Source organism: Macrotis lagotis, chromosome 4 (genome assembly GCF_037893015.1).
Source record: "Macrotis lagotis isolate mMagLag1 chromosome 4, bilby.v1.9.chrom.fasta, whole genome shotgun sequence".
Taxonomy (NCBI): Eukaryota; Metazoa; Chordata; class Mammalia; order Peramelemorphia; family Peramelidae; genus Macrotis; species Macrotis lagotis.
In genome coordinates, this window is record NC_133661.1 from 177,438,878 (window position 1) to 177,464,231 (window position 25,354).

General features: G+C 36.0%; 1 long non-coding RNA gene across 1 annotated transcript in view; it reads left to right on the forward strand.

Moving 5' to 3' along the window:
- Nucleotides 1-221: 221 nt before the first annotated feature.
- Nucleotides 222-25,354, forward strand: part of LOC141520094 (uncharacterized) — a 147,913-nt gene continuing 122,780 nt past the window's right edge. Inside the window, exons 1-3 of the long non-coding RNA XR_012477543.1 lie at nucleotides 222-576; nucleotides 5,719-6,102; nucleotides 13,657-13,965. This is a non-coding gene — a long non-coding RNA (uncharacterized LOC141520094). The remainder of the gene's footprint in view (nucleotides 577-5,718; nucleotides 6,103-13,656; nucleotides 13,966-25,354) is intronic.

Here is a 25,354-nt window from a genome sequence, read left to right on the forward strand (position 1 = left end):
ACTCCCTCCCTTCCCCAACTACTCCCTCATCCTCCCTCTTCCCCCTCCCACTCCTCTCCTCCCCCATTCCTCCCTCTTCCCCCCTCCTGCTCACTCCCCTCCCCAACTCCTCCCTCATCCTCCCTCTTCCCCCCTCCCGCTCCCCTTCCCCTCCCCCTCCCCCATTGCTCCCTCTTCCCCCTCCTGCTCCCTCCCCTCCCCAACTCCTTCCTCATCCTCCCTTCCCCCGTCCTGCTCCCCCTCCTGCTCCCCCACTCCACCGAATCAGGGTGATGCAAGGCTGACCTGAGTCAGGGATCGGTGGCATTTAGGGATAATTAGACCTGGGAGCAGTTTTTTGAGGAAGGGAGGAGATCTTCTCTCCACCTGTTACCTGGTAGCATTTATTTCAGGCTCATAGCATATTCTAGTCTGTCCTGCCTAGGCCTGTGCTGGACGGTTGAAAACAAAGCTTTGCAAAATCCTTGTGCTCCTGAAGTTTATCTTCTATTGGCAGGATATCCCATGTGAACAGATGACTGAGGAGGGAGAGAAAGCCTTAAACTGAGCAATGGAGTCAGCAGGAAAGGGCTTCAGGTAGGAGACACCTGAGAGCCCAAAGAAGCTAGAAAAATCTAAGGAATGTAGGGAATAGTTTAGGCAGAAGATGGAGATGAAACATGCAATCAGGGGAAAGCAAAGGGCATAGTTTGACTGGACTGTGGAATGCATGAAAGGGAATAATATAAAATAATCTTGGAAAAGATAGACATTAGCAATATTCAGAGAAGAAAAGCAAGAAAAATAAAGAGAAAAAAATGCTTAAATCAGTACTCAGAGTCCATCACTTCTCTTTCTGTAGGTGGATAGCTTTTTTCCCCATGAGTCCTCTGAAATTACCATGGATTATTTCATTGATCAGAGTTGCTAAGTCTTTGACAGTTCATTATCTTTACAATATTGCTGTTATTTTGTATATTGTTCTCCAAGTTATTTTCATTTTATTTTACATGAGATATAGGCCTTTTGAAACTATCTCCTTCAATATGTTTTATAGCACAAAAGTATTCTTTCACATTCATATATCCTACCTTGGTCAGGCATCCTCCTATTGAGAAGCATTCCCTCAATTTCTTTTTCTTTCTTTTTTCTTTTTTTTGGAGTTTTTTTGCGAGGCAATGGGGTTGAGTGGCTTGCCCAAGGCCACACAGCTAGGAATTATTAAGTGTCTAAGGCCAGATTTGAACTCAGATACTCCTGACTCCAGGGCTGGTACTGTATGCACTGTGCCACCTAGCTGGCCCCCATCCCCTCAATTTCTAATTCTTTTTTGCCACCATAAAAAGAAGTGCTACAACTACTTTTCTGCACATGGGTACTTTGTCTTTTTCTTTGATCTCTTTTTTTTAGGTTTTTTTTTTTTTTTGCAAGACAATGGGGTTAAGTGGCTTGCCCAAGGCCATACAACTAGGTAATTATTAAGTGTCTGAGGCCGGATTTGAACTCAGGGACTCCTGACTCCAGGGCTAGTGCTCTATCCACTGCACCATCTAGCTGCCCCTCTTTGATCTCTTTGAGGTGCAGGCCTACAAATAAAATTGCTGGGTCAATGGGTATTCAGAGTTTTATAGCCTCCAGAACAGTACAATTCACAATTCCATTAATATATAAACCATTTTACTTCATCCCCTTCATCATTTGTCTAAACGTTTCTAAATTTTGACTAAAGGTTTCTAAATTTTGACTAAAGGATTCTAAATTTTATAGTCTTTTCAAAGATCCAGTTCAGTTTTATCTATCATTTCTATAGTTAACAATTTCTCTATTTCTTCTCTCACTTGTAATATTTCCTATTTTGTGTATTAAGTTAACTTTTCAATATTTGGTTCATTAGTTTTCACTTTTCTATTTTTTTGTTAAAATATGCTAGTAGAGAAGACTGCTTTTACATTATTAATCTTATTATTCTATTTAGAATATTATGAGGGTGGCTAGGTGGCGTAGTGGATAAAGCACCTGCCTTGGAGTCAGGAGTACCTGGGTTCAAATCCGGTCTCAGACACTTAATAATTACCTAGCTGTGTGGCCTTGGGCAAGCCACTTAACCTTTTTTGCCTTGCAAAAAAAAAAAACAACCTAAAAAAAACCCCTAGAATATTATGAAGTATCTTTGATTTTGCTTCTTTGTTCTCCCTGCATTGATTACTATTTTTATTGTGTGCTGATCTATTTAAAGGATGTATTTATTTTTACTTTTCCTGCCTTTTTTATGTTTTTATAGTATCTTTGTGCCCTAATGCATAGTCCATTTTTGCCAAGGTTTCATGTATCCCTGAGAAATTATGTTTATTTTTTATCAGTATCATTTAGAAGATGTCATAAGGCTTTTGGCAATTGTTCTTGCAGAGATTTGATCAATTTTGAAATTTCCCTGTTGTTTATCTGTGTTTAGTCTTATCCAGAACTGAAAGGTTTGTTGAAATCTCTTCCTTCTAATATATTGCTCTCTGTCTCTTGTAGTTGAATAGATGCTTTGAAATAATTTTCATTTGTATCTTTGACCCCTGTGTAATCTTAGTAGCTCTTTTTCATCAGATTCTGTTGTTACTGCTATTGTTATGTTTATATATTATTTCAGTCTTACTTCTTAAATTGGGTTTTGGTGATAGGTCAGACCATCTGGACTTCTGAAGGGAAGGTTTGGGCCTTTTTTTGGTCTTGTTTTTTATTCTATTTGGATTTGTTTTTCAAGTTCAGTGAAGGCAATTTATTTAGGGGCTCATGCTCCCCAAGAGTGGGCTGGCCTCCCAAAGGGAGACAGCAATTCAACTAAGCCTAGGGTGAGCTTTCAAAGGCTAGAGATGAGGTAATCAGGAATAGTAGAGAGATGAGATAATTGGGGATATGTAGATGAGGGATATAACTCAGAGAACAAAAATGAGGTAATTAAAAGCTTGTGCATGAGGAACTTTAGCTGAAAGACTTATTCCTTTCAGACTAGGGCAGGGATTTATTTTTTAATGATCTGGAGTTTATCTTTTGTCTGGGCGTAAGAATTTACTGAGGCCTTACTAGGACAAGGCCCTTCACTGAAGTTTGTTGACTTCATTATTTCCCCTTTCAAGGCATAGGAACCCAAATTCATTTGGGGAACAGGGATGAAGATCTTATCTTCTGTAACTACTTCAGGTTGACAAGGATCTTAGTGACGTGTCTCTGCCTCACTGGGTCCCCTTTTTGGGGAGGAAGATAATTTACATAAGAGTGTATGTGGAATCCAGGGGATGCAGGCAAATTCCCATAGGAGTGTAGACATCCTGCCTATCATCTGGAGTTTGATAGACTCTAGTCTAGAGTATACAGTCCTGGTGAGCAGATTCAGGATGCATGGGTTAAATATCAAAAGAAAGAAAGGGGAGGAATGGATGATGCTTTGTGGGGAGTCCCCTTTGCTAAGTAGATCTTACAAATAAAAGGTGAGCAAAGTAAGGGGGCACTGAAATAAAATCAGATCTGTTCCTCTGAAAACATTCAATAGTCTTTTTTGGGTATGCTTTTCAGAGCAGGTCCCTAGCTCGGGTCACTTTCGAAAACTAAAAGAACTTCTTAATTTTTCTTGCAAATAACCAGGTCTATGATATTTATATTATTTATTACTATAGTAATTCAGATGTGCTTCAGTATTAACCTAAGAGAGAAGACCTTACTTGTTTAATTGTTGTTTAGAGTATCAAATGCTGTGCTCTTCAGTGATCTTGGGGATAGTTTAGGGTAAGGATCTAAAAGCTCTCTTGTCACATGGGAGATTAAGACTATATTGGAGACAGGTGACTTATGTTTATAATATAGATCTCATGACCAAGGAGACTATGATAGATTCTCTCCCTTAAATGAAATTTTCTACCCCCTAAAGAAAAACACCTATTGGTATGATGACTGATACTATTCTAAAAGAATACTGAGAAAATGGAATAATTACTAATACTGAGACTTTCAAGGAAAACTCAATAAAATCCAGGGTCTCATAACCTCATAAAACTCTGTTATATGGTAGCATCTTTTAGGGTATTCTTCACTCTAACTCCTCTCATTGAATATGTTAAATAATGTGATCAAAATGAAATAAAACCCTACTCTCACAGGTGATATTGGAGTGCTACCTGCTCAAAACAGCAAAACATTTTATGAAAGTGAAATTTAAAGGAAAACAACTTTGAAAGACTTTATGAAATCTGTGTGTGATGACTATGGAATTCTAGAGGAACAAAAAATGATAAACTAAAGAGGAAGAATAAGACATATATTTTCAGAAATAGTCAAACTTGGGAATTTATTATTTTAGGCTATGCAGTTTTCTTTTCCTTGGGGTAAAGTGCTGTTGTACTCATTTTAGAAATGAGGAAATTAAGGTGGAAAGAGTTGAGTTATTAGCCCAAGGTCATTCAGATAGTCAGTGCCCAAGACTGGATTTGAATTTAGATTTTTTGAACTCTAGGTCTGGCATTCTCTCCATTGTACCACCTAGCTGAAATTCTTGTCAGCTTTTCCCTCCAAGCTTTTTATCACATAAGGGCTCATGAATTTGAGATCAAACAATGTTTAACTTTATAGAATTTGTTGGGGGGCATATTATAAAGAGAGATTTGTTATTGAACATCATTTGTTTTCCATATTTTATTTTTCAATCCTTTCTGTGGTTTCTAGTGGTTACATAATAGTATTGTATTCATATGGGCCTACCTTTATATTTTTCACTTGCAGAATTTGTGGTTAGTTACTGGAATTGTTCATTTTAACACTTTGTGTTTGGGATTGATAATATATGAAATTTTATTTTGTTTATTTTTTTAAATCTTGTTTATTTTTCCTAGAAGTGATCAGTGGATTTTTTTAATTGGGTTTTCTGTGTTCAGAGGTTCTGAGCAAGTTTTTATGTATTTTTATTTAATCCTATAATATGTATAGAAGTGAAAAATATAATAATGTAATAATGATATTATTCAGGTTTTTAAATTTATCTTCTTCTGATTAATCTCTGATTAAGATATTTTTCTGCATCCTATATTAACCAATAGATACTGTTTCCTATACTTTCCTTCCTCCTACTGAACAACTCCCTTCCTATTCCATTGGAACCTGGCCTCTGAGGCTCTCTTCTTCTGAGAGATAACTGGGGACAACTATTTCTGGAGGGACCCATCTGTGCTTCGCTTCACTCCTGATTTTCTCTTACTAGTTTACTTTAATTTTTATTTATAATTATTGTCAATCACCTTAGTCACACTAGTAAATAATCCCCTAAAAAGGAAATATAGCAGAACATGTACCAGAAAGGATTGAGGGGTGGTTAATGCCCTTCTTTGCTATCAGTTTTGGAAGACTTCTTGTGCCTTGCAATTTAAATCAGGAGAGGTGAGTGGTCAAGGATATCCTAGGTTTTTAGACTGGAAATAGGAAAAAAAAGGAGTTGGAAGGGAAAATTATTTAAGATGAAAGAAATAGATATATATTCCTTAGAGAACAATGGAAGGAATGAATAGCTTTAGAGAGGTACATTGTAGTGGAAAGTAGATGATGGGAGTGGAGGAGAATGGAAATGAAGGTTGGGCTTCAGAATTGCCCAGGAAACCTTACACAGTAATGTAGGTATCTTGCCTACCAAGTTTTGACCTTGATCTTCTTAGATAGTAGGAAGAAGAAATTAAAGCTAAACTGATGAAATTTTCATTCATTTTTCAGATGTCATAACTTTACACTAGTTGGCCTGGAGGAGCTATCAGCACCAGAGATGCCAATAACAATTTTGTCCTGGCTCTTCTTTTGAACTTCAACTGGAAAATCCTTGTAACTACCAATTCCAGAATTGACTAATGGATCAGATGTGCATACTACATCCATGAATTTTTAAAGATTAATTTGGAATCCCAGTCTAGATTCTTGATCCTTGGAAGAATTTGAAAGTTATCTTGGAATCTTTAGGCAGAGCTTTGAAGAGAAAACTGTTTAAAGAAACCATATGACTGTGGTTTGATGCAGATTTCTGTCATGTGATCTAGACTATTTTATAGCTGCAGCAAGATGTTGATTCTCTCATGACTGTGTCAAGATATTGACAAGTCACAGGTAAGCTAGTCACTTGTCTAGTCATAGCCCATTTAGCAGAATTTTCCTATCTTTTAAAGACAGAGCACTGGAATAGGGACTGAACCTATGATTTTATTGGTATGAGAATTTCCAGAGGAGGAAATTCCTTCTCCTAGTACAGTAATTCATCTTTTAAACTTCTATTCTTACAGAGTATATTAGAGAACTCTAATCAATGAAGAATGAAACTACTTTCCCAGGGCTAAACAGTCAATAAGTTTTAAGTTAGAACTTGGGCCTATGTTGTCTTTGTGTGAAAACCAGCTTTCTGATCACTACTCCATTCTCTTTCGCCTTCAGAAAATAAGTTTTGGGGAGATGAGCTCTTTGCACTAAAGTATAGCAGAGTTTTCCCCTATCACTCTTATACAGAGATTTAGAAAACATTTCAGACTCAATTCTGATTTTGAAATCAAAGAAAAAAATTAAAGTGAGTTGTATTTCAAGCTTAGATAAAATAGATACCTGGGGAGAGGAGTTCTAACTTGAAAACACCATATGGGGCCTTCCAGTGCAGTGACTGAATAAGGGTCTATCCACAGCTGTGTACCAGAGGAAGAGGAGGTCCCTTGGAGATTTGACATAGAGGGGCAGGGAACAGGAACAAGTGCCAATGGGCAACTTTATCACTTACTTTTGAGGGTTGGGTTATAGATACAATGGGGACAGAATTTGGAACCTGTAATAGGGCCTAGGTCTATGGTCTGTGGTCTATGACCATACTCTGTGTACTTGAGTGAAAATGAGCAGAAGAAAGGAGTATGTATATGATTGACCCCCTACTCTTGCTCAGATACCAAGTCCAAAGTCAAGAAGTAAGTACTGAAATAATATGTGAACAACAACAACAAAAAATTTCTGTATAAAGACCTGTTTTGGTGACAAGAATGATAAAAGTTTTTCTTCTGGTCACTTTCTAATTTAACTCTGTTCTGAATTGTTAATTTTAACTATTTGTGTTTTGGAGTTTAAAGACTTCTTGGGTTTTTTTTCTTCCTGGAGGTGATCTATGGATTCTTTCAACTGGTATTCAATTTTCTGTGTTCAAAAGTTTGAGCAATTTTCTTCAGTTATTTCTTTTTTTTTGTTATTTAGGTTTTTTGACATATTCCTCTGGGAGACATCTAATTCTTGGTATCTGTGTATTCTGTCTTCAAGGTCAATATGTTTCACTTGAATAGAGTGCATGTTTTATTGTAATATTACTGCTTTTTGCTTCTTCTAGATTATCTTTCACTTTATGGATAGTTTCATTCCCAATCATTTGGTCTCTCTCTTTTGTTTCTTTGGTGAGACCCTGTCTCCCAAGATTCAAGTTTTTTCTGTCCTGTCAATTGCTTCTTTTATAAAAGCCACACATTCTGCTCTCATAATGCTCATTTTTCTTTTGAATCATTCAGGAACAATATGTTGTGGGTCCATTCCCTACTCCAAATCTATAGGGTACTCTGCTTCATCAGGTATTGAATATTTTCCTTTGTTTTGTAGTATTTATTCATATATGCCTGAACTCATTTATGTGATTGAGAAGTCATATTTCTTTTTTTCTGTTAATGGCTTCCCTGTTGGTTTATGCTTAAAGTTTTTCAATTTTCTTTCTCCTGTGATCTTTGGTAATTTCAGTCTTTTTTTCCTCTGTTGTTCACTTTTTGATCTTTTTCCCTTGATTTTCCCTGGGAAATGGAGCTCAAAGCATTTCATCTTGCTCCCATGATGGGCAATTCATGGCTCACCAGGCTGGGTATATGTCCCAAGTGATTTTTGGAAGGAACAGGATAGGCCCCACTTGGATATACTAGAGTGGAGGGTGGGGGAAATGGGGGATTTGGGTTATTGGACTGAACTCTTTTCCAAACACATATACCTGTCTTGCCTTATTCCCTCTGCTCCTCTATTTTCCTGTAGAGTTCTGAAGCACAAAGAGTTGCCGACCTGTTACGACCACAGCATATTTCTGTAGTTTGAATTTTGTATCTCTAGGCCTATATAGCAAAGCAGGGAGGGAATAAAGAAGTCAGGATAATGGTGCTGCATTTCTGTTGCCAACCCTTGGAATTGGGTGTTTTAGTTCATGGAGATTTTATCCCCTTTGGTGCTTGGTATTCTATCCAAGAGATGTCAAACAATTGGCCCAGACACTCCTGAGTGTGACCTGAACTAGACGAAAATATAATTGGGAAGTAATTAACAAAATAAAAAATAAAATAATATATAACATTACATTTAAAAACTAAGTCATTATGGAACCCATAAAGACTCTCATGATAAATTACTTGCAAGCAATCAACTACTATGTATTAAGTTTTGGAAGTGGGATTTGAACCTAGTTCCTTTAAAAGAGAACGCCAATACATTTGAATACACACATAAATATATATGTATGTATATATCAAGATATTTAGATATAGTTGCCTGTCTCATATACATATGTATGTCTTCATAGAGATAGTATGTTAGATGTGGTACTGACTTCAAGACTGGCTCTCTGTCTGCTATACCATTCTGACTCTTTATCATTTTTTGCAGCCTTTTCTTAGTACAGCATTTTCATTTCCAAATATACTCATTCACCACTTCATCTAGAGAATTATCTGTATAATAGATAATAAAAACAATGGTACAGCAAAATCAGTCAATGTACTTGAACATATATAATAATTTATAATATACCATACTTACTCTTTCCCTCACCTTCCTTCTAAGAAGGGAATGAGATGAAGGCATTTTCAAAGACATACAATTTAGGTTCCCAAGACATAAGGTATATATTTAATTTGACATTAAACAATTTAGACTACTCTGAATTCTCAGATCTCCTGGGGAACATACTTTTAGTCTTCTTTTCCCTCTTGTTTTGTTCTTCATTGGGATTTTCCTTAAGGGACTCTTTTATTGTATATTCTCATGCTTCTCGACCCAAAAGCAAATCTTTAGAGGCTGTTAAGACTCCAAGGCTCCAACTTAATTCCCTTGACCTGACTTTTTGTAAAATTTTTTGGTAAAGATTTCTCTTATTTGTTTATTGATCTGAAGGTCTGTGGAAGAGACAGGGGAAACTGAGTTCCTTCCTGGTGTAGAAGCTGGAGAGGAGATGGCCTTCTCAGAACCTGAAGACTAATTGGATATGAAAAGTGAGGGACAAGAAGGTTTTGAGGATGACACTGAAGAGGCTAACCTGAGTGACCAGAAGAATGGTTGTGCCTTTCTCCAAAATAATAACTGTAGAGAAAGAAATGATGTGGGAGAAAAACACATGCCATGTCAGACATATTCACAAAAATATACTTGGGCAACATCCAGCTGGAGATGTAAACTAGTAGGCTGTTCTTGTGAAACTGAAGCTCAAGAAAAAAGGATTGGCATTTTACATCTGGGATTCATCTTCAAAGCTCTAATTGATGTCATGACATTTGAAAAGATCACCAAGAGAGTACAGGCAATGAGTGGTAGAGTTAGATCAAGAGTGGAGTAAGAGTCAGGAAGATATCAATTTAGATCCTGGCTCAGTCACTGCTCAGCTTCTTTTAGATTCTCTTTCTATAAAATATGAAGGAAATGATTATTTATGAAGTGCCTATTGCAGGTACTGTAGTAAGCACTTAGAACAGCAACCCTGAGAGGGAAATACTGCCATATTACTGACATTTCACAGTTGAGACTAAGACAGAGGTTTAGACAGCAAACATTTATTAAGTGCCTACTGTGTGCCAGACCTTGTATTGTGTGCTGAGGATATGAAAAGAGGCAAAAAAAAAAAAGATAGTCTCTTCTCCCAAGGAACTTACAATGTAGTGGAGACAACAAACACACAAATAATCAAAAGACAATCAAATTGAGAAATGTTTCTTGTAGTTATCATTTTGGATGGGACCCAAAGGAAGCCAAGGAAATTGGTAGGCAAAGGTGAGGAGGGAGAGCATTTCAGGAATGGAAGATAGTCAAATAAAAAGGCCAGAGCTGAGAATTGGTGTGTCTTGCTTATGGTAGAGCCCAGAGACCCGTGTCACAGGATCAAAGTACATGGTAAGAGAGTAAGATGTAGGAAGACAGGAAGGGAAGGGAAGAGGCTAGGTTATGAAGAACTGAATGCCAAACAGAGAATTTTATATTTGATCCTGAAGGTGATTGAGATTTAGTGGAGTTTATTGAATTTTGGAGAGATGACATGATCCAGACTTGTGCTTTAGAAAGCTTATTCTGGAGGCTGAATGGAGGGTGTGTCAGGAGAGACTTAGGCAAGCCCACCAGCAGGCTATTTTATTTTGGGAGGGGAAGAACTAGTAAGGATCTGAGACCACATTTGAACTCAGGTCTTCCTGATTTGAAGCCTATTGTTTTATCCTTTATCACATAACTGCCTCTTATAAGATAATCTTCCCCACAGAATTGTTGTTAGGATCAGAGGATATTATGTACATAAGATACTTTACAAAACTAGGAGAGCTTTATAATGTTAAATGCTATTATTATTAAGAGAAGTCAAGAGAATTTAGAGTGGAGTCTTGGAAAATAAGTAGGATCAAAGTTGATTCAGGATTTAGATATTTTTCCCACAAAAGAAACACAAAGAAAGAATAGGACAGAAGAACCAGAATGGACACAGTCAGAAAAACTAAGGGAGAAGGGTATTCAGGAGAAATAGATTATCAGTATTTGAAAACTGCAGAGATGTTAAGATCATACTCTCCTCCTCACAGTTTCCAGTTTCTTTATAGGTTTTTTTTTGGGGGGGGCGGGTCAAGGCAATGGGGTTAAGTGACTTGTTCATGGCCACACAGCTAGGTAATTATTCAGTGTCTGAGGCCAGATTTGAACTTGGGTCCTCCTGACTCCAGGGCTGGTGCTCTATCCATTGCACCACCTAGTTGCCCCTAGTTCCCAGTTTTGATAAGAATTACTTAGGGTCATTGTCTCAGAAATTTAAGGAAAAAGAGGTCAAAGCCTGGTTGAGGGGAAAGTGAATAAACAATATTTATAAAGGTCCCCAGAAAATCATATTCTTTTTCTTTTCCACATTAGTTCCCTGCCTAGGACATCAAATTGGCGCCTTCTAAATTTTACCCAATTTGGTCTGTCTCCACTCCACTCATAACAACTCAGGACAGAACCTCTCACTCATCATTTTCTTTTTTTCTTTAAAATTTTAAACTTTTAACTTTTCCTACTTTTCACCATAAATAAAGAAAAATCCTTGTTATAGAATGTGAGTTTCTTAAGGGGAAGTGACTGTCCTTTGTCTTTATATCCCCACCTCTATATCTTATTTTCCTTTTGAATTATTGTTACATGTACATTTGCATAGTCATATATACATATGTTGTGTATTCAACAAAGCAAATTCCTGTATTGACTATATCCAAAAATTTGTCTCATTTTGTAAATTATTCCATCACCTCTATAGTACATTATTAGAATGTCTAATTCCAAATGTCTAATAGGCAATTGGATTTTGAAGACTGAAGGTTAGCAAAGAGATTAAGGCTGGATTGGTAAATTTGAGAATCATCAGCATAGAGATAATAATTGGATCCAGCATAGTTGATGAGATCACAACTGAAATAATGTAGAGAAAAAAAAGAAGGCCCAGGATAAAGTTCCTTAGTACAACCATGGTTATTAGGTATGACCTGGAGAAAGATTCAGTAAAAGAGACTGAAAAGAAATGGTCTGATAAGTAGAAGAACCAAGGAAATAGTGTTTGAAAACCTAGAGAGAAGACAGTGTTAAGAAGAGGGTGATGAACAGTGTCAGATGCTGTGGAGATGAAGACTGATGAGTACTGAGAAAAAGCTGTTACCAAATCTGGTAATTAAGAGATGATTAATAACTTTGGAGAAAGCCATTTTGGTTGAATGGTGAGTTTGAAAGGAGGATTATAGAGAGAAAAGGAGAGAGTATAAGAGAAGAAGTGGACATACCCCTTCTTAATAGAGTTTAATAACAACTTGGTGGTGCAGTGGATAGAACACTGGCTTGGAGTCGGGAGGACAGGAATTTGAATCCAGCCTCAGACACTTTACAGTTACTACCTGTGTGACCTCAGGCAAGTAACTTAATCTTGATTGCTCCCCATCCAGAACCATCTCCAGTCATTCTGATTCATAACTGACCATTGGACCCAGATGATTCTGGAGGAAAAAGTGAGACTGGTGACTTAGCAAAGTACCCCCTCACTCAAAATCAGAACCAAGTCCTTATCACAGCATCATCTCCCTAAGATCATGGACTTCTCAGAGAAAGAAGGAGAAAAAAATAAAAAACAAAAACATTATCACCATAAAAGACAGGAAAGATAGGAGACATTAATCAGTGAGGACTTTTTGAGATTAGGTGAGTGGAGGTTGGCATCAGTATATTTGTAGGTAGTAGGAACCTAGCCAGTAGACAGGGAGATATTGAAGATAAGTGAGAAAGTAGCAGTGATAGATTAGGCAGTCTGTTGAAGAAGAAGGAATGGAAGGTCACCTCTTCGTATGAAACAAGGATAGAGAAGGTGATAGTGACAAAGCATCTGAGTATTGTGATATGAGGAAGAGGGAAGAAGAGGGAGCTGTTGAATTCATTTTTTTTTTCAGTAAAATTTGAGACAAGGTTCCTCAGCTGAGAGAATGGGAGGTAGTAAAATAAGAGTTTTCAGGAGGGATGAAAGTTCAGCAAAGCTACTTTGGTCAATAATTAAGGGAAAGGTATAAAAGGATTGCCTTACTATAGATTATATACTGTATTAATAATTTTTTTAATGCATGTTTTTTCCTCTGTTAGATTCTGAGCTTCTCAAGGGGAGGAGACAGCCATTTGCATTTCTTTGTATCCTCCAGTTCTATAGTTTATCATTTTCCTTTTAGAACATTACATTCTATGTTTTCTGTTCCTTTATATTAGAAACTACAAAATCTTTTATGGTCCTGAATGTGGTTTCTCGATATTTGAATCATTCATTTCCAACTGTTTGAAGTATTTTTTCCTCTAAACTAGAATCACTGAATTTTGGCTTATCCTGGAATTTTAATTTTGAATTATTTCTATATTTTCTTTGTGCTCTTGTTCTCACAGATATAAGCATTTTTCTTTCCTGATTATTTGAATTGAGTTCATTAAATTCTTTTTTTTGGTCATGATTTTCAGGCAGGCCAGTGATTCTAAAATTATCTCTCCTTTGTTCTGTTTTCTAGATAATTTCTTTTTTATATCAGATATTTTACATTTTCTTCCTTTTTTCCAGTTTCCAATATTGACTTTATTTTAATATGTCTCATCTCATGGAGACCATAAACTATTTGATAAATATTTACCTTTCTCATAGGTAATTGAAATGGGAAGGATATTTGGGGATAGCTAGCACCTTCCTTTTCCCATTTCCTTTTGGAAGATTTCTTACTCCTTTATTAGTTCAGTTGTGGAAAGATGGATGTTCACTCATAGTATTTGACAAATATAGTAGTTTAGGAGTCCTACCTACCCAGCTTTGACCTTGATATTATTAGACAGTAGGATTAAGAGAAAGAAATAATGGTATTTTTATTGATTTTGTAGAAATCATCACATAAAATGAAGACTGCATCCCAGTCTGCCCAGAGGAACCATCAGGACCCAGAGATGCCAATAACAGATTTGTCCTCATCCTACTTTTCAATCTCTTCACCTTCCTGAAACTAAACTACAGAAATATATCCTGAGTTTCTGCTAATTCCAGAACAGACTAAAAGGAGGACAAATAGGTCAGGTGTGCATACTACACTCATGCCAGAGCTGTGCATTGATGCAGGTTATTTTGAATCTCCAAGATTTGATATTTTCAAGTATTTGAAAATAATCATGGATCCCTGAAGCAGAAGTCAGAAGGTACTGTATAGAGGAAGTCTTTTTTTATCTGTAAAGATTATGTATAATACTAATTTAAATTTATAGACATGATAGTGATTTGTTTATCCATTTAATAGAGAATTTTTAATTAATATTTTATTTGCTTTACAATTATATACAATAACAGTTTATACCTATCATTTTTGAAGGTCTTGAATTTTACAATTTTTCCCCCATCCTCCCTTCCCTCCCCCAACCCTGCCATAGAATATTGCTTCCATGCTATACAGTGATAGAATTTGAATGTGTTGAGGGAAAAGTCATCCTTGAGGAGAAAATAAAATGTTGGAGATAGGAAAAGTTTGTAGTACCTAAGACACATTTTTTTTTTAAATTGAAGGTAATAGACTGTGGTCTTTGTTTAAATTCCACAGTTCTTTCTCTGAATACAGATGGTATTCTCCAACTCAGGTATTCTAAAATTTTGCCTGATTATTGCATTGATGGAATGAGCAAGTCCATTAAGGTTGATCATCACCCATATGTTGCTGTTAGGGTGTATAGTGTTCTTCTGGTTCTACTCATCTCCCGCAACAACAGTTCATGCAGGTCTTTCCAAGTTTCTCTGAAATCCCATCCCTCTTGGTTTCTAATAGAACAATAGAGTTCCATAATATACATATACCATAATTTCTTTAGCCATTTCTGATTTTATGGACATTCACTAATTTCCAATACTTGCCCACTACAAACAGGGCTCCTATGAATATTTTTGTGCAAGTGATGGTTTTAGATTTTTCATGATCTTTTCAGGGTATAGACCCAGTAGTGGTATTGCTTGATCAAAGAGTAAGCACATTTTATTGCGCTTTGGACATAATTCCAGATTGCTCTCCAGAAAGGTTGGATGAGTTCACAGTTCCACCAACAATGTATTAGTGTCCCAGATTTCCCATCTCTTCCAACATTGAACATTGTCCTTTCTGATCATATTAACCAATCTGATAGGTGTGAGGTGGTACCTGCTTTAATTTGCATTTCTCTAATCAGGAATGATTTGGAGCAATTTTTCATATGACTGGATAGTTTTGATTTCCTCATCTGTAAATTGCCTTTGTGAATTCTTTGACCACTTGCCATTGGGAAATGGATATTTTTTTTTTATAAATTTGACTCATTCTCTATATATTTTAGAAATGAGTCCTTTGTCAAAAATTCTAGTTGTAAAAATTGCTTCCCAATTTACTACATTTATTTTGCTCTTGGTTACAGTGGTTTTTGTTTATGCAATAGTTTTTTTAATTTAATGTAATCAAAATTATCTGCTTTGTTTATAATGATGCTCTTCATCTCTTCTTTGGTCATAAACTACTTCCCTTTCCAGAGATCTGACAGGTAAACTATTCCTTGATCTCCTAGTTTACCTATAACATTTTATTTTCTGTCCAAATCCTGTACCCATTTTGATCTTATCTTAGTATAGGGTGTGAGGTGTTGGTCTAATCCAAGTTTCTTCCATATTAACTTTCAGTTTTCCCAACAGTTTTTATCAAAGAGAGAGTTTTTATCCAAGAAGCTGGACTCTTTGGATTTATTAAACAGTAGATTACTATAAATCATTTCTTATTGTCTCTTTTGCACCTAATCTATTCCACTGATCCACCACTCTTGTTTCTTCACCAATGTCAAACAGTTTTGATAACGGATGCCTTATAATATAATTTTAAATCTGATAAGACTAAGTCACCTTCTTTTGCACTTTTTACATTAAATGCTTGGATATTCTTGACTTTTTGTTTCTCCATATTAATTTAGTTACAATTTTTTCCTATTAAAGTGGTGTTTTTAGAAGTTTGATTGCTAAGGCACTAAATAAGTAGCTCAATTTAGGTAGAATTGTCATTTTTGTTATATTAGCTCAGCCTATCCATGAACACTTGATATTTTTTCCAGATATTTAAATCTAATTTTATTTTTGTGAGAAGTGTTTTATAGTTGTGTTCATAGATTTTCTGAGTCTGACTTGGCAGGTACACTTCCAAGTATTATATAGTGTCTGAAGTAACCTAAAATGAAGTTTCTCTTTCTAGCTTTATCTGATGTATCTTACTAGCAATATATAGAAATTCTGAGGACTTATTTGGATTTATTTTATATCCTGCAACTTTTCTATAGCTGTTAATTGTTTCTAGTAGTTTTTTAGATGATTTTTTAGGATTCTCTAGGTATACCTATGTCATGAAGAGTGAGTTTTGTCTCTTCCTTTGCAATTCTAATTCCTTCAATTTCTTTTTCTTCTCTTATTACTGAGGCTAACATTTCTTATATAATACTGAATAGCAATGGTGATAATGGGCATCCTTGTTTCACCCTGATATTATTGGGAATAGCTTATCACTATTGCATATAATTCTTGTTGATGGTTTCAGATAGCTACTGCTTATAATTCTAAGGAATTTATTCCTATGTTGTCCAGTGTTTTTAGTAGAAATAGGTGCTGTATTTTTGTCAAAGGCTTTTTCAGCATCTATTGAGATAATCACATGATTTCTGTTAGATTTGTTATTGATATAGTCAGTTATACTGGCAATTTTCCTAATATTGAACCAAACCTGCATTCCTAGAATAAATCCTGTTTGGTCATAGTGTATTTTCCTAGTTATAACTTGCTGTAATAATTTTCTAAGATTTTATTTAAGATTTTTGCATGCATATTCATTCTAGAAATTGTTCTATAATTTTCTTTCTATGTTTTGAGTCTTCCTGGTTTAGGTATCACTACCACATTGGTGTCATAGAAGGAATCTGACAGAGCTCCATCTTCACCTATTTTTCCATAATATTTATATAGAATTGCAACCCATTGTTCCTTAAATGTTTCATAGAATTCACTTGTGAATCCATCTGGCCCTGGAGATTTTTTTCTTAAGGAGTTCATTGATGGCTTCTTGAATTTCTTTGAGATAGGGTTATTTAGGTATTTAATTTCCTCTTCATGTAACCTGGGCAACTTATATTTTTGTAAATATTCTTCATTTCACTTAGATTAACAAATTTATTGGCATATAGTTGGGCAAAATAATTCTTAATTATTACTTTAATTTCCTCCTCATTGATGGTGAATTCACCTTTTTTCATTTTTGATACTAGTAATTTGGTTTTCTTTTTTTGAAAATCAGACTAACCAAAGGTCTATCTATTTTATTAGATTTTTTCATAAAACCAACTCTTGGTTTTATTTATTAGTTCAATAGTTTTCTTGGTTTTGATTTTATTAATTTCTCCTTTGATTTTTTAGACTTTCTAATTTGGTATTTAATTAGGAGTTTGTAATTTGTCCTTTCTCTAATAGTTTTAGTTCATTGATTTTTCTCTTTCTCTATTTTATTTATGTAAGCTGTTAAAGATATAATATATCCCCTAATGACTGCCTTGGCTGTATCCAATAGGTTTTGGTATGTTATCTCATTATTGTCATCATCTAGGATGAAATCATTAATTCTACCTATAATTTGTTGTTTGATCTTGCTCATTCTTTAAAGTAGGTCCTTTGCACTTCTTCATGTAATGCAATCAACCCCACTCAATATCTTTCCTCCTATCTCTTTATTGTCCCCCCCTCCTTTTTTTTAAATCATTTTATCAGAGTCAGGGATAAGTCATGAGTGTCCATCACTTCTGGTTAATTATGTATTCTCTCTAATAGAGGTACAATTCTCAAGAGTTATGAGAATCTTTCTCCCATGTAGAGATATAGCCAGTTTCATCTTATTGGATAGCAAATGTTTTTCCTCTTTTTACCATTTCATTTGTCTTTTGAGTCTCCTTTTTGAAGTCCAAATTTTCTATTTAGCTTTGATCTTTTCGTCAGGAAAAGTTGTATGTCTCCTATTTCATTAAATGTCCATCTTTCCCTCTGGAAGAGAAGTCTTAGTTTTGCAGGAAAATGAATTCTTGACTGCATTCCAAGCTCCTTTGCTCTTCAGAATATTGTTTTCCAGGCCCTTCAATCCCTTAATGGTGATGCAGTCGGGTCCTGTGTAATCCTTCCTGTGGCTCCTTGGTATCTAAATTGTTTCTTTCTGGCTGCTTGCAGGATATTCTCTTTTATCTCATAGTTCTGGAATTTGGCCACAATTTCCTTACTGTTTTCATTTCAATCCCTTCCAGGAGGGGATCAATGTATTCTTTTAATAACTATTTTTGTCCTCTTGTTCCATGACATCAGAGCAATTTTCTTTAAATAGATCCTGAAATATTGATCCAGGATTTTTTATCCTCAATGTGTTCAGAAAGTCCAATGAATTTTAAGTTGTCTCTGCTGCATCTATTTTCTTGGTCGGTAGTTTTGTTGATGAGGTATTTTCCATTTTCCTCCATTTTTTTTTTCAATTTTTTGGATTTGTTTAACAGATTCTTGTTATCTCATGAAGTCATTAGTTTCCACAGATTCTATTTTTTTTTAGAGAAAAATTTCTTCATTTACCTTTGCAACTCCCTTTCCAATTGATCATTTCTATTTTTGAAGGAATTTGGCCAATTATCGTTTTGAGAATATTATTTTCTTTTTACATTCATCCAGTTGTATTTTCCAAGGAGTTGTTTTCTTGTTGCAAGGTGTTAATTTTCTCTTGCAAGCTGTTAATTTTTGCTTGGGTTTCTTTCCCCAGGCTTTCCAATTTATTTTTAAACTTCTTGATCTCTTCTAAGAAGTCATTCTGGGCTGGAGACCAATTCATATTCTCCTCAGAAGTTCTAGTTCTCTGATTTAGGGTCTTTGTCTTCAAGCTAGTTTTCAGTGGACCCTCTTTCAGCTGCCTTTCTTCATTTTCCTAGGATTTTGTATTGAGGGAGGGGCTGATTGATTCACTCACCTTTGGAGTTGAAATCTCTAGAAGGCTTAGCACAGTGCGCTTAGTAACTCCAAGGGTGCTGGCTAGTTGGGGGTGCTAGAGGCTTTCTCTGGAGTGTCTGTGACCTTGATTTGTAGTCCACTCCCTATTCTTGGGTTGGGGGTGAGGGAGAAGAAGGGTCTGGATTAGCCTAGCACAATGTGGGCTGGACCCTTGGGCTCTTATTATTTACTCAGTACTGAGAGAAATCTGCTGCCCACACCTGAGCCTGGGGAGGGTTGGCGGGAGTGATTTTTACTGTGTTTGTTCTAGGAAGAATACCTTTCTCTCACAGGAATGGGGATGAAGGCTCAATTGGAAACATGGAACTCTGTTGAAAATAGGAGGCTCATCACCTTGTTCTTCTAGGCCATCGGAGTTGACCACACTGATGTCTAGCTCTTATACTGGACCTCTCCTTCAAACCTCACTGGAGTTCTCCTGCCTTCTTACACAGCCAAAACTTCTGTGGCTGTTGTTAGGTTAGACCCAGGTCTTACACCACCATCCCTGCATTGGCTCTCTGCTCTCTGCCCCCTGGCTCACCCACATTTCCCTGACATAGACCTTGTTGGTATATGTTCTTTTCCTTTGCTCTTCTCTAGATTTTGTGGATCTGAATTCTGTTAAGAGGCTTCATTCATATCAGTTCTAAAGGAAATCCAGGAGAACTTAGAACAGTGCCTAGCTTATCTCTGCCATCTTGACTGGAAGTCAAGAATTTTCTAAAGATAGGGGATGGGACCTATCTTCAGGTGTTTCACCTGTGATTTATTAGTATGCAAAATTACTAGTTGATGGAATTCTCCCTACAAATGCCTCTTTTAATTTGTCCTTCTCTTCAATTTCTGTTTGTAAAAGTTGTCTTTAGAATAGAGAAGTGAAATGGTTGGTCTAGATCAAACAAGCAAAACCTATCAAAGTAAAGACTTGAACCCCTGTCTTTTAGTGCTGAAGCCAGTTTTCTATTCACTAGCTTCTACTCAGATTTAAAAACAAATTGTTATGAATAAATTTTATATGGTTGTTATAATTTGTGTATCTTTTGAAAATTGTTCACAGGCTTTAAAAATGTGTGCATTGACTTTTAAATCATTTGATTTGTCTTTTTGTAGATTTTTGGATATTAGTATTTTATCCCTTTAATCTTTCTTTTCCATTCTCTAAGGCTAAACATGGTACAACTAATCCCTCAAGAACCAAAAAGCCCTTTGTATTTTTAAGTACAACTATTATAAGTCTTTTCTTTTTCAAGCTAAGTTTCACTAGTGCCTTTACTTGATACTCTTATTTTGTTGTCCCCAGTCTTTCCACCATTTTATTCTTCCTCTGCATATACTACAGTTAGTTTGTTAATACTTCTTAAACAGTGGCACCTACACTGAACATCTTTAGGTATGAGGGTTGCATCCACTTGAGAAGGCTATGAGAATATTGATAGCTGGTGCCATATTGCTCCTTTTTGTGATCTAGTGCTTTCTGAAGGTTTATTACAGACTGGACAACATTTGCATGACTGTGTGTTTGTTATAGTAAGGAGCTAGGAGAACCAAAGAACTTTATTAGGGATTTACCCTAACCTCAAAGAGATTTAACAGGAAGGATTGCTCCTGTTAAGTCAATCAAGTCAACTGACATTTATTAAGCAACTACTGTATGCCAGTCATTCTAAGAGCTGTCACATCTTTACCCGAAGTTGGAAAGAGATGGAAGTTAATCAAGCACCCAAAAACTGAAGCAGAAATAAAGATAGGAGATCATGTATTAGAAGGCTCAGGTCTGATGTCTGAGCAGTTATTTGGGGCCTCATTGGAACTGATATAGTGGCACTTTTTAATGAAAGGGCTGAAGATGTGTTGTAGGCTTGGAGAATGTAGCCTTGGAGGTCTCACTTTGAAATTAGCAATAAGACTTCCTTAAGGCATCACTTGCTGGGGAAGAACAGAAACACACTAGTTTTCAACCATAAACCCCATGGCATTTTAATAGAATGTTGGCATCTAAACAATGAACTGTGTCTAAGAGATGTGTTATTTTGGACACATTATTATGAATATTAGGAAGACATCAAATATAAACAAACTCAAAATGTAATTGACACTAGTCAGTTGTAAGTTGGTGTTGATAAAACAGAAAGTTGGTTGCCCATAAGAGATTTACTAGAGAGAGAGAGAGAGAGAGAGAGAACAAGACTTTCTTTTACTATTTAGTTGGTATTGGATGATAAATTTCCAGTGGTTGGATAGAAATATCCTAGAGCAAAATTTTTATCATAGATAGGTAGATAGATAGAAAATAGATGCAAATTTATTCTAATGAGATTGATATATTAATGAACGTTTTAAGCATAATGCTTCTGTACAATTCTTCTGTGAGATATAGTGTGAATGTAAGAAGCTTCATGTCTTTTTCAAAGTAAAGTGCCATATTTATCATATACTTTCAAGTGTTGCAGAAATTGTTGAGCCTGTCTATATCCTCTATCTCCCATTCCACCATGGTCTTTGGCACAAAGTTCCAGAGTTTTAATCTGTCCAACTTGTTCAAAACTTTGCAAGTCCAAGTCTGATAGTATATTGCCACTATTTATTATAGATTTATCTACCTGAGTTAAAATTTGACCTCAGATACTTTCTAGACAGAGACTAATTTGTGACCCTGGACAAATCACTTAACCCTGTTTGCCTCAGTATCTTAATTGCAAAATGAGCTGGAGAAAGAAATGAGAAAGTACTCCAGGATCTTTACCAGGAAAACTCCAAATGAGGTCACAAGTTGGACATGTTTAAATAAATAATAGAACAACAAATAGCCATTTTACATGTGTGAAACTGTGATACCATTTTTAATAGGTTCTTGTTTTCAAACAATATGATACTGATACTGTGTTTGAGTATTGGCTCTCTTGTTCTATTATCCTCATGAACCCTGTAATGTCCATCTTTATAATATATATTATCCTTTCATATTCAGCTCTCTCCTGTACTTTGTCTAAATATGCTCCTCCTAAATGCTCTATTAATTGAGATGGTTCATATGAGTTATCAGTATCTCTTCCCATGTAGAAATGCAAGCAATTCAACATTATTAATTCCTCATAATTTACCCTTCTCTTCCATCCTCTCTATACTTCACCTGAGTCCTGTGCTTGGAAATCATATTTTCTCTTAAGCTCTGGTTGTTTCACCTGGAAAGTTTGAAGTTCTCTTATTTCATTGAATGTTCACATTTCCCCCTTGAAGAGGATGTTACTGGGTAGTTGATTCTCAATTGCATTCCAAGCTCTTTTGCTTTTCAGAATATTATATTCCAAGCCCATTGAATTCTTAATGTAAATGTTGCTAAGTCCAGTGTAATCCTAACTGTAGCACCACGATATCTGAGTTGTTTGTTTCTTTTTGGCTGCTTATAATTTATTTTCATTGACTTGGGAGCCTGAAATTTGGCTATAATATTCCTGGGAGTTATTGCTTTTTGTGTGTATCTATCTCTTTCAAGGAGGAGATTGGCATATTTCCTCAATGTCTAATTTACCCTCTGCTTCTAGAATATCAAGGCAATTTTCCTGGAGAAATTCTTTTAACATGTAGACAAGTTTCTTTTCCTGATCATAACTTTCAGGTAACCCAATAATTTTCAAATGGTCTCTTCTGGATTTGTTTTCCAGGTCAGTTGATTTTTTCAGTGAGATATTTCATGTTTTCTTTTACTATTTTATTATTTATTGTTTATTATTCTATTGTTTCTTGATTTTTCTCAAAGTCATCAGCTCCCTTTAGCTCCATTCCACATTTGAAGGAGTTGTTTTCTTCAGAGAGCTTTCTTATCTCCTCTTTCATCTGGCCAATTCTGTTTTTTAAGGTATTCTTCTCCTCATTAACTTTTTGGACTGCCTTTTCCATTTGATCTAGACTGGTTTTTAACATGTTTTCTTCTGAATTCTTTTGTATCTCTTTGACCCAAGCTACTGACTTGGTTTTCATACGTTTCCTGCATCACTTTCATTTCTCTTCCCAATTTTTCCTCCACCTCTCTTACTTGATTTTCAAAATATTTTTGAGCTCTGCCATAGCCCAAGCCAATTCCTATTTTTCATGGAGGTTTGATAGAGAAGCTTGGACTTGGTCATCTTCTGAGTGTGTGTTTTGATACCCCATGGGTCCTGAGTAATTGTCTATGGTCAGATTCCTTTTTTTTCTGTGTGCTCATTTCCCCAGCCTGTGCCCAAGCTAATGAGACAATCCTGCAAGGATCTCAGTTCCTTCAATGTCTTATGAGAGGTTCTGACTGCTCTCCTTGTCTGTGCTCTGGTCTGTGCATGACCATAAGCACTTCCCTCAGTTCTAGAGCTATGAGGAGGGGCTCTGCTCTGCTATGGCAGTATGGGGAGCCCAGACGGTGACCAAAGCCTGAATATGGACAAAGCAACAAAGACCTGCCCTAGGGAGAGCAGAGAGAGACCTTGACAGTCTCCCTGCCCATTACCTTCTGTGAGCTCAGCACTCTGGAAACAGCTATCTGGTGGATCCTTGTTGGATGTCTCCCTAGGCCTGCTTCTGTTTCCCAGATAGGGACTACATTGAGGCTTGTGGCTCAGTAATTTCTTGAAAGATATTTTCCTGGCTGTTTTTTTTTTTTTTTGATCTAGTCTTTTGAATGGGCCAGTATTCATAAAGTATCTCTCCTGGATCTATTTTCTAGTTTGTTTGTTTTTCCTACAAGGTTGGTTTTTATTTTCTTCAATTTTTTCCCCTTTTGTTTTTGTTTGATGGAATCTTAGTGTCTCATAGAGTCATTAGTTTCTATTTCTCCAAATCTAATTTTGGGGACTTTAGTTTCTTCAGTTAACTTTTGTGTTTCCTTTCCCGATTAATTTTACTTTAAAAAATTAAAAAAAAATTATTTAAGGCAGTGCAGTTAAGTGACTTGCCCAAGACCACACAGCTAGGCAATTATTAAATGTCTGAGGCTGGATTTGAACTCAGGTGCTCCTGATTCCAGGACTGGTGCTCTATCCAATGTTCCACCTAGCTGCCCCTGATTAATTTTACTTTTAAATGATTTGTTTTCCTTTACCAGTTGGCTAATTTTACTTTTTGATGAGTGTATTTATTTTCCAGTTAGTTGATTTAATTTTATTTTTTGAAGAGTCACATTCTTTTTCTTGTTGGTCATTTTTACTTTTAAAGAAGTTAATTTGGGGGCAGCTAGGTGGCGCAATTGAGAGAGCACCAGCCCTGGAGTCAAGTATACCTGAGTTTATATCTGGCCTCAGATTTAACTGCCTAGCTGTGTGACCTTGTGTGACCCATTGCCTTAAATAAAAAAAAAAAAAATTTAAAAACAAATTAATTTCTTTGGTCAATTGTTTGTAATTCTCCTGCATGGTTCCCATTTCTTTTTTCCCTTTTTCTTCCTCTTTTCATTGGTTTTTAAAATCTTTTTAGACTTTTCTAGGAAGTTTTGTATTTGAGTTCAATTCATAATCTCTTTTGAGACTTCCTATGTAGGTCATTCGTCACTGCTTTCTTCTTCTGAGATGACATTTTCATCATCTCTGTCTGAATAGTGGTTTTCTATGGTTAGTGCACTTAATTGCTTTTTTTTTGCCCATTTTGATAGTTGAGCTCTGCTCCTGTGGTAAAGGGAGTACAATCTTTAGTGTTTTGTGCTGGGCTAGGGTCTGGTCCCTGGCTTTTTGCTTGCCAAGGTGTTGCCTATAAAGCTCAGTTGTTGCCTATGGGGAGATTATTCCTCTTTTATATCCAGGCTTTGCCTATGCAGGCTTCTCTGTTGCTCCATTGTTCCAGGACTCAGACTTTGTCTGGGGATGGGACCCTTCCTTCTGTCATGCTATCTAGCTGCCAGAACCTGGGCTGCTTTCTTGTTGTGTCAGAATTGGGGTTGCAGTCTAATCTGCCAGGACCTGAGCTGTGCTGTGGCTAGAAGGCTCCCCCTAATTTTCCACTCTGCTGTCTCATTGAACTATATTTCCCCTTCTCCCAACCCAAGAGACAGACTTCACTGAAGATCTTCCATGATGTTTAGAGTAGAGAACTTGTTTTGCTCTTTTTTTTGTCCTTGGTGGTATCTCTCTAGCTTTAATGTTACATAAAGGCTTCATTTAAAGTTGTTTAGGGAAAAGCTCTGGAGCATGCTAGCTTTGTGCTTTCAGTTGATCCTGTCCATGTTGCATATTTATTAAAAAACAAACCCCAAACTACAAAGTTAAAGCATAAAGAGATCTTTTAAAATATTAAATAAATAACCAAACTCAAACACAAACATCATATCACAAGTGTCAGAAGCTTTTGCAGTAAATACAAGATTTAAGCTTGAATGTTTACACTCTATTTTTTGATATAGTTATGGAAATTCTAGCTGTAGCTATATTACAAGAGAAAGTAGTTAAAGGTGTAGATATAGGTAAAGAAAAAATAAAATTATCTCAATTTGCTCCTTATTTCCTTGGAAAATCCTAATAAATCATCAAAGTTATTAATAAAAAGATAGTTTCTGCAAACTTGCAAGCTCCG